Source organism: Oreochromis aureus, linkage group 7 (genome assembly GCF_013358895.1).
Source record: "Oreochromis aureus strain Israel breed Guangdong linkage group 7, ZZ_aureus, whole genome shotgun sequence".
In the NCBI taxonomy this organism is placed as follows: Eukaryota; Metazoa; Chordata; class Actinopteri; order Cichliformes; family Cichlidae; genus Oreochromis; species Oreochromis aureus.
Window position 1 is genome coordinate 27,608,030 of NC_052948.1, and position 10,862 is coordinate 27,618,891.

At 41.3% G+C, this 10,862-nt stretch overlaps 1 long non-coding RNA gene across 1 annotated transcript; it reads left to right on the forward strand.

Annotated features, from left to right (window-relative positions):
• Positions 1-1,883: 1,883 nt before the first annotated feature.
• LOC120441139 lies at positions 1,884-5,593 on the forward strand. Its single transcript, XR_005613815.1, has 2 exons — positions 1,884-2,969; positions 3,898-5,593. It is a non-coding gene; the product is annotated as an uncharacterized LOC120441139 (long non-coding RNA).
• Positions 5,594-10,862: the final 5,269 nt, after the last annotated feature.

Consider the following 10,862-nt stretch of genomic DNA (forward strand, 5'->3'; position numbering starts at 1 on the left):
CCTAACTATATGCTTTATCAAAAGGAAAGTTTTAAGCCCAATATTAAAAATAGGCATAGTGTGTGTCTCCTGAATCCAAACTGGACACTGGTTACATGGAAGAGGGGCCTTGAAAGCTCAAGGCTCTCCCTCCCATTCTACTTCTTAATACTCTAGCTTTCATGGGGTGATACAGTATTATAAGGTCATTAAGCTAAGACATGTATGTGACGAGCAGGATTTTAAATTCTGGATTTAACAGGGAGCCAATCAAGATAAGCCAATATAGAAGAAACATGCTCCCTCTTTCTTATCAGTCTCTCTCTGTCAGTAATCGTGCTGCAGTATTTTGGATCAACTGAGCTTTTCAGAGAGTTTTTAGGACATCCTGATAATAACAAATTACAATACAGTCATAAATACATAAACTACTTTTTCAACATCACTATGAGACAGGATGTGATGCTGAGGATCTAATTTTAGAGATATAGTGCAAATGGAAGAAGACTCGAAGATTTCTCACAGTGTCACTGGAGGCCAAGATAATGCAATGAAGAGTAAGTATATGGTTAGATACCATATTTGTAAGATTGTCAGGCCAGAGTACATTAACCTCAGTTTTACCCGAATTTAGAAGCAGAAAGTTAGCGGCCGTCCAAGTCTTTATGTCTTTATGACATTCCTTCAGTTTAACTAATTGTTTGTGTTATCTGGCTTCATGGATAGATAAAGTTGGGTGTCATCTGCATAGCAGTGAAAATGTATGCTATTCCTTCTAATAATACTGCCTAAGGGCAGCATGTATAATGTAAACAGAATTGGTCCTAGCACTGAACCCTGTGGAACTCCATAATTGACCTTAGTGGGTGAAGAGGACTCTCCATTTACATGTACAAATTGGAGTCTATTAGATAGATATGATACAAACCACTGCAGTGCGGTACCTGTAATACCTACAGCATGTTCTAATCGCTCTAATAGGATATTATGGTCAACAGTATCGAAGCGCTGCACTGAGGTCTAGCAGGACAAGCACAGAGATGAGTCCACTGTCAGAGGCCATAAGAAGATCATTTGTAACCTTCACTAAAGCTGTTTCTGTGCTGTGATGAGCTCTGAAACCTGACTGAAACGCTTCCAAATAAATCATTCCTCTGCAGATGATCTGTTAGCTGTTTGACAACTACTCTTTCAAAAACTTTTAAGATAAAAGTAAGGTTGGAGATCAACTAATAGCTTTTTAAATAATAGTTTAACTACTGCTAAGTTGAAGGCCTGTGGTACATAGTCGATTATTAGAGATAGGTTGATCATATTTACGCTTGAAGCATTAATTAATGGTAGAATTTCTTTGAGCAGTCTTGTAGGAATGGGGTCTAAAAGACACGTTGATGGTTTGGAGGAAGTAATTACTGAAGTTACCTCAGAAAGATCAATTGTGGAAAAAGACTCTAAATGAATATCAATGGTACTGAAAGTAGCTGTAGATAAAGTTACATCTGTTAGATGATTATGAGTAATTTTTTCTCTAATGGTTAAAATTTTATTTGTGAAGAAGTTCATGAAGTCATTACTAGTTAACGTTAAAGGGATTGTTGGCTCAGTAGAGCTCTGACTTTTTGTCAGCCTGGCTACAGTGCTGAAGAGAAACCTGGGGTTGTTCTTATTTTCTTCAATCAGTGATGAATAGAAAGATGTTCTAGCTTTGCTGATGGCTTTCTTACTAAGCAGCACACTATTTTTCCAGGCTACATGATGATTTCTAAATTAGTGACATGCCTTTTCCTCTCCAGCTTACGAGTTATTTGCTTCAAGGTGCGCATTTGAAAAGTTATAGGGAGTCAAGTACTTCTGATTTGAGGCTCTGTTTCACAGGAGCTACAGTATCCAGAGTCATACGTTGTGAAGAGGTAACATTATTAACAAGATAATCGACCTCTGTTGGAGTAGCGTTCAGATAGCTGCTCTGCTCTGTGTTGGTACAGGTCATTGAAGAAGATAACAGTGGGTGGATTATATCCTTAACCTTAGTTACAACACTTTCAGAAAAACATCTACTGTGATGACATCTATTTCTCACTGCTGTCTAATCAATTATTGTAAATGTAAATGTTCTCATGTTCACTGTTTGCCTGCTGTATCAGGAATAAATGAAAATAAGATGAATTATCTCAGCTTTTTTTAGCTCAGCAATATTAATGATCAGCTTTGAATGCCAAATAAGGTTTTGGAGGGCCAGATACATTAATTGATTTATTTAATTACTTATTGATTCTTTGATTTTAAAATGCATCGTCACAGTTTGGAAATATAAAACATCTTGCAGGAGCCAAGAGTCTTCGTCAGCAGTGAAAACACAGGGCGTCATAAGAGGAATGAGAAAAATGTCAAATCCAGCCAATGGAGCAGAGTTTGGGCGGGCCTTTCAGCAGGAAACTGAAGGAATGAAGTGGTTTCTGTTTAACCGGTCAAGGCGCACACGTCTGCTGAGTTTACTGACTTCTGTTAAACACAGTTTCCTGTTTGTTTTTTAAAAGTTTACCAGAAATTAAATGCACGACTTCCTGCATGTGATCACACGTATTGATCATCTGGCACACTCTCTCTCTCTCTCTCTCTCTCTCACACACACACACACACACACACACACACACACAGAAAAACACATGCACAGCAAAAAAATGAAATTAAATGGAGTCAAATTCAAACACAGAGGAGAGAACTTATAGTTTGCGTGTGTTGGGGGGGGCCACAGAAACCACAGCGAGGAGGTGGAGGTGGTGTCGGGTTTGCAGCGACAGTGGTCGAGTTACATAGAAAATGAACAGAGGGAGAGAGAGAGGGCGTGTTGGCCGGTAGAACAGGTTTGGGCGAGGCAGTCAAGCGAGCTTCACACACACAGTGAACCAGAGGGAGAGAGAGCAGAGTCAGATTTGTTTCCTTTTCAGAGAAGAAGACGAACACGGTGGCGGCGACCAACGAGCATACAGGTGAGTCCCTGAAACCACTTTAAATCCTGTGTAGTACAAATACTACAGTACAGCTACTTCAGCTGAACACTGGAGTACTTCATGTTATAGACGCAGTAAAAGTAACTCTGTACTTGGTTACTAGAGTACTTCTAGTTTATGAGTACTTTGATTCACCTGAGAGAAACTTTAAAATGTGACTGAAACTTCAGTATAATGCAGTATTCTGTGATACACTATAGTACACTGTAGTACAGTAAACTCTGCCATCCATTACAATGCACTGTAGTACAGTACAGTAAATCAAAGTAAAATACACTACAGTACTGTATTTACCTGCTCTTTACTCCATCATGTGTGGACTCAGACCTCTGACTGTGTCTAAATACTAAGAGAATCTGCAGTACTTTAACTTGTAACCTGTGGTACTTTTTACTTCAGGTAAAGTTTTGAGTACTTCATTGCTGACTTCATGTGATGACTCAGAGTATGTACACCTCACAGCCACATTCATCCAGGTAACATGCCTCACCTGTGGGTCCAGGAGTGTCATCAAATGGTGCCTTCACTTAAAGCAGGAAATCTGGGCCTCGGTGAATTAATCTTCAGTGTTACTGCACGAGCTAATCAAATTCAATCAATCAAATTTAAAGGCCAGCTGCTGTCTGGGGCTGGGGCTTTTGCAGCATCACTGAGTACTATCACATACTTCAAGGGTCACAAGTAAAAGTATACAGCAGAGGAGGAAGTACTCAGATCCTTAACTTTGTTTTGCTCTGTGAATGTACTCAATTACTCAGTGAAAGTACTCGGTTACTTTTATCATTCATTCAGTAATCAACCACTCCTCTTATTGGTCAGATCTGATCAGAAGTCACTCTAATCGGAACATCAGTACTGCAGTAAGGGTACTCATTGATCACCTGTATTGATCTGATTCCTTTCACAGAGGTCTCTGCCTGCACTGCCAGCTGCCTGATTGGACATAATTTTAGCCTCGCCCTCTTGTGACGTGTCAGCATGTCCTCAAATATCAACGTCTCCCTGGAGAACCCCTACGGTCAGGTAGCCATTCCACGGGCTAAGCTCCACTCCTCCAGTGACTCCACAGTGATCGCCAATCCGATGGTTATAACCAGCAATGAGAACCCGTACCAAGTGTCGAGCTCCGCCCCCCCACCATACACGGTGAAGGAGGATGGAGGGGGGGATGATGAAGGGGGGAGCTGCCGTGCCTGCTGCTACCGTTGCAGGAGAAAGAAGTGACATCATCGCAGCAAATCGTGATGTCATAACAGTAGAAGGATTGTGACTGGCTCAGATTTATTTATTTGTTCTTCCAGAGGAAACAAGGATGGAAGGAAATGAGGAAACAATGAAGGAAGGAGGAAAGGAAACTTCATGAACTGGAGGACGTTTTCTCGCTGCGGCCATTTTGTGTCTCAAAAACTTCATGTTTGTGAAGCTCAAACCTCCGCCCCTCACCACCATCCCTACCCAGAACTGGGATTTCAGAGGCCATGGGGACTTCTGTGGTTACGAGCATTTGAGGGGTCATGGGGTCTTTGTGGTGCCCTGCGGACTTTGGGGGTCATGGGGACTTCGAGGGTCACAGGGACTTTTGTGGGACTCGGGGTCTTTGTGGGGTCCTGGGGGTTTTTTTTGCCCTTGATGGTATTTTTATTTTTTTACTGGCAGTTTTTTGATCAATAAATAAAAAAAATATTGGGGAGATTATTTTTAGACACAAAATGGCCACCACTGAACCGCAGTTTCACTTCTGTGCTGTTGTCAAGAAACTTATAGTTTTGATGTTTTCCTGTAAACATTATTAGGCATGATTTTATAGTGTTACTAGATATAATCAATAATGTGGATTATAACTGATTATATCTAATACCAGACAGAGGATTGTTCCACAATCTTCTACATCATTATATAGTGATGTTTGAATTCAGAATTCAGCTGAAAAAAATCTTTAAAAGATTCAGTTTATTGATTGAAACATTATTGATTATTACAAAAGTTGTTGATCATTACGAACTCCAAATGAACTGATAAAAAAAATATTTTTTATCAGGTTGTAACAAAGCAGCTATAAATTATACTGTTTGTTTTTGTTGACAATGATGATGAACATTTGTGTGTTGTTGTTGTTGTTTTTTTTAATATTTGACACATAATTGGGATTATTCTTGTTTTTTTCCCGTTTTCATCACAGTGATGATGAAAATCAAATTAAGCAATCAGAGCACAGGTCATGTGAAATAAAATGTTACATTTAAACCTTCATCTCTGTTGCTGCTCGCACAACATTAAAGTCTCAGTAACTGCGAGCCGAACATTTCTCTGATTTTTAGATTCATTCTTATGATGGGAATTTTTATAAATTGTCATTAATTATTGTTAAAATGTAAAGTCAACATTTAATTATTTTACTGTTAATAATGAAACAATTATTGATGATGTAGTTGATCAAATATTGTGATCGGAGCTGATAGGAGGCAGAGCCCTGCTCAATTTGGATCTTGGACCTTTGATTTGATCCACAAGCATAAACTAAGATGTATAAATCTGTACAATGGCTTGTGTCACAAATGTGTCCTCCAGCACAAAACAAACACAAATAAAAAAAATAATTTGAAGATGTGAATTATTTTAGAATGTGTGAATCTAAACCTGAGCAAACAGCAATATTTTAATTTACAAACATCATTCTCACTTTCAGAGCTTCCTGTTGGTACAAATCCCTAAAATTACTTGTGGCTCTTTTTTTCATTCGCTTTCATCATCAAACATTGGCTGATGTGCACGGATCATGCTGCATGTGTGCAGTGCGTTTTTGGGGGGGGGGTTGTAATGCATTTATTGAATAACAAAAACACGGCACAGTACAGAAAATCATTCATACTCAGTGTTACAAGCAGACAAGCGCAGATGAAACAAAGCAGAAAGAAAGAGACATACAGTATATACTGACAATAATCAAATTAGATATATTAAAAAAATAATAATAAAAATAAATTATCAAATAAAATGAGATGAAATGTGCTAGGGGTTAACATTTAGTTTATATTTTTCAAAAGTGTCACTCAAAATTGAACCTTTGGACCCTTTCATGAATTTCAAGGAGAAGATGTAATAAACCAATTCTCTATGAAAGGAAACCTTCAGGTTGGGAAACAGGTCATTCGACTGTGTCTCTTGGAGTGTGCTGTGGAAGAGGCTTCAAAAGTATGGGCGAATGCCCTCATGCTATGGGCCATTCGATCCATGTATAACTGTTGCAGGAGCTTAGTCCGCATTGCAGGCAGTTAGTCAGATTCATTTCCGGTGGGTGTTGGACTCTGCCAGAGCTGCCCTTTGTCACAGATTTTGTTCATAGTTTTGTGGACAGAATTTCTAGGCATTGCCAGGTGGATAAAGGGTTCCACTTTGGTGGCCTCAGAGTCTCATTTCTGCTTTTTGCAGATGATGTGGTTTGGAAAGGGTGGGGTGCTCACTCTGGGTTAAGGATGAGGCCATGATCCTCAGTGTGGTAAGGTGTGATAAGGTGTAGAGCTCAGCCATCTGGAAGGGGCTCAGAGTAGAGCCACGAGTCCTCCCCAGTGAAAGGAGCCAGACATTCCTGGACCAGTTGGTCCAGGCATGTCCTATCTGGAGGAGACCTGGGGGCAGACCTAGGACACACTGGAGATATTATATCTCTCAACTGGCCTGGGAACGCTCCAGTGTTCCCTCAGATAAGCTGGAGGATGTCGCTGGGGAGAGGGAGGGCCTCTGCTGCCCCTGCTGCTGAGCCCCGGGTAAGCGGAAGAAGAATGGGCCAGGCTGTTAGAGAACTGCTTAGAACTACGTCGATGTGGATGCTTTCCACCTCCCCCCGACTTTCTGGGAGCAGTTTACCTTTAGGTTGTTCAGGCATCGATGGATTCGCCATGTTGAGTCGCAGGCCTGCCGTGCCACCCCGGTAGTTTATTCACCGGCCCAGTGTTGGATTAAGGCTCTTAAAGGTGGCGTGTGTTACGGCAACCTATGCCGCCCGAGACGTGCTTCCAACTGTGACTCGGCGTCTTTGACTCGGATGACGCTATTAAATGTTAGGTCGCTGATGAATAAGACTTTTATTGTGAGCGATTTTTTTACTGCTACAGGACTGGATTTACTATTCATGACAGAAACTTGGATTTGTCCCGGTGAGTCTTTTCCTTTTTCAGAGCTCCTTCCTCCGAACTGTGCCTTTTTTTAGCTCACCGAGACCTTCAGGCAGGGGTGGAGGACTGGCAGTGGTCTTTAGGAATAAATTCAGAGTACGACACCTGCCCTCCCATATGTTCCCTAGTTTCGAAGCTCAACTGCTGGAACTTGCTGGCCCCCCCTTGACTCTCTGTGTTGTAATTTACCGTCCCCCGAAATATAATAAGACTTTCATTAACGACTTTGCTGACCTTTTAGCATCTCTTTACCTAAATTATGATCGTGTTCTTATCACTGGCGATTTTAACATTCACATTTGTTGTAAAGATGATTTGTTTGCCAAGGATTTTCTAGCCTTAGCTGACGCTTTTAATCTTATCCAGTGGGTTAATGCAGCTGCCCACTTCAAAGGTCATACCCTTGATTTGATTTTTTCTTCTGGACTGGACATTTGTATCAGGAACATCAGCAACATTGGAATCTCCGACCACTTCCCAGTCATCTTTGATGCTGAGTTATGCAAAATGGTACAGAACTTTGAGGGTCCTCGACATCTTGTGTGCATAATCAATCCTTGGACTGTGGCTGAATTTTAGGCTGCTTTCTCCAAATCTGTTCTTCCTGACACTGATCGTACTACACCCTCTCCAGCTGATGATTTTGCTAACTCCTTTCTCTCTGCATGCTCCTCTTTACTGGACGTTGTGGTAAAATGGCTTAGAAGCTGCTCTCAGCCATGGTTAAATGACTCTTTACATGCTCTATGACACGTTTGCCGCCAAGCTGAAAGACGGTGGTGTCATGTGAAGGCTGTGTGCAGGCAGGAAAAGGACCCAAAATGCAGACTCACGGAAACCAAAGGTGAACTTAAATATAGCTTTAATGCTGAACTTAAAAAGCAGCAAACTTCCAAATAAACTTACACAGTAGTGATGGCCCGCGTGAAGCTGACGCTCCGGAGCGTGTGTCGAAAAAAACAACACACTGGTTCAGAAGCACTGTGTCGAGGCTTGCTTCATTTGGCAAAAGTCACATGACCAGTGACGTCCGAAGCTTCATTACGCACGTAACTGCTTCGGTACCTGATTCAAATGGACATAAGGAAGTGAATCATTCACAGGATTTGTGGAGTGTGTTGATGGTGACAGATAGCGAAGTACCTGGAGACAGGACCTCACAGCAGAGACATGCGCCATAATGTGTTGTATGTTATTATATGTATTTTGCATCTATTTTATTTACCAACATCAAGGAGTCATAATCAAAGAAAGGCCACACCATGGTGCATGTTTACATAAGGAAAGTTTATTGATCAAAATGTATTAAGCAAATAAGCATTACAATTTTTTCAGCCCCCCAATCGAGGAAAAAAAATAACAATTACATATTCAAAGCAACGCAACTTTGGCCCAATATCAGAGAGAACTCCACTCTGGAGTGAGCAGTGATAATTAAGCAGTCCGTTTTATTTTGCAGATTCAAGCTGCTCTTCATAATTTTCGCCACCAGATGTCACCGGAGAGGACTGTGTTGAAAAGCTTCGAGTAATGAACCGTTTTTCAATACAAGCTTCAGAAAGCTTCATTTGGCCATCACTATTACACAAACAGAGAGCACACACAGCATGAATGAGGGTAGATCGCAACACGGACAGATGAAAACACAGGGCTTAAATACACAGAGGGAGCAATCAGGGAATGAGAGACAGGAGGGAAACACAGCTGGGACAAATCAGGGCTGACGAGACAAAGGAAGCAAAACTAGATGCATTAACATGAGACACGTACTTTCAAAGTAAAACAGGAAACACAGACTGAACTTACAGACACAGACTCACAAGCAGGCACTGCAACAGAGGGAACAGAGACGTGGGACCAGAGCAGACACAGACACTGACTGGACACAGAATAGAGGGAGTAAGGAAACCAAAACTTGAGAACCACAATAATCACACACCAAGAAGAAGTGGGGAAAAATAGAAATGCAAAACAGAAACCAAAACCTTCACAAAAATAAACTAAGATAAGAACACAAATAAAACCGTGCCAAACTGAAACCACTGGGTCAACGACCCAGGTACCCTAACAGGTGGAAAAAAGATAAGCTCCAGGTGTCTTTTGATATCCTACGCAGGACCCGCCTGGAATTTTAGAATCTGTGAAGTTGGCTAAAGAGGTTTTCCTGTCAGCTGTCATTACGGATAACAGTCACAACCCACGTTTTTTATTTAAAACTTTTAACTCATTGATTAATCCCTGTCCTGAAACGCCTAGATTGGCTTCCTTAGCTCTTTGTGAACACCTTTTAAATCATTTTACAGGCAGAATCTTATCTTTAAGTGTCTCACCCCCCGTGATGAGTCAGGCCCTAGCTTTATGATGTTCCACTAACCTCAGTAAGTTTGATCCAGTTTTGCTCCCTACTCTTAAGGGTATAATTGATCACTTAAAAAACTCAAACGCTGTTCATGACATCCTTCCATCTCACATTATTAAACATGGATGTAACGTTGTTGGGCTTTGTATTTTATCATTAATAAATCTGTCATTGTTATCGGGCTGTGTTCCGGCTGCCTTTAAACACGCTGTAGTGCAACCTATACTCAAAAAGAGCTGCCTCGATCACAATGATCTCACTAACTTTAGACCGATTTCCAAACTTCCGTTTCTGTCTAAAATCCTAGAGAAGATTGTTCATTCCCAACTTCAAACTTATTTGGATCCAAATAATATCGGGGGAAATTTTCAGTCAGGGTTTAAGCCATGCCATAGCATGGAAACTGCATTATAGAGTCTTTTATGACCTTCTCTCAATTACTGACTCAGGGCGCCCTGTGGTCTTAGTTTTCCTTGATTTGTCTTCTGCTTTTGATTTGGTGGATCATGATGTCCTTTGACAATGAGGCTTGAGCATCTGGTGGGCATCACGGGCTGTGCCCTTAGCTGGTTTAAATCCTATCTATCAGAAAGGCCCTTTTCTTATCCTCCTCCATTGCTCCTGTTACCTCTGGTGTCCCCCAGGGGTCTGTGCTGGGTCCTATGCTTTTCTCTTTATATTTGTTACCCTTGGGCCGAATCTTTGAAAAATACAATATTTCTTTTCATTTTCATGTGGATGACATTCAAATCTATTTTGAACTGGCTGAGGATGTCACATCATCGTTGCAACAGTTCTTCGATTGTATGAATGAAGTTAAAAACTGGCTACTGAGCAATTCCCTCATTCTAAACGATAAGAAGACAGAAATTGTAATCTTTGATACTCCCATCCCTCGGGCTGAACTAACTGGTATATTTGGGCCCTTTGCTGACTCCTTTTCCGATACTGTGAGGAACTTGGGTGTTGTCTTGAACAGTTCCTTCAAGCTCGAAAAACACGTGTCCTCTGTAGTTAAATCTAGTTTCTACCACTGGCATGAGGCTTCCTGCCATTCAGGACATTTATCTCCAGCGATGCCTCCGTAAAGCACACAGCATCATCAAGGACCACAGCCACCCAGCACATCAGCTCTTCTCCTTGTTACCATCTGGCAGACGTTACAGGAGTCTGTGTTCTCGGACTACAAGACTTAAAAACAGTTTTTACCACCAAGCCTACGACACCTCAACCACAACACTTAAACGCACACAACACAGTCCACAGGACGCACTCAGAAGCTACCCTGCAGCTTCACAAGTACTCTGTTTAATCTGCACTGGTCACTCCACTTTATTGTTA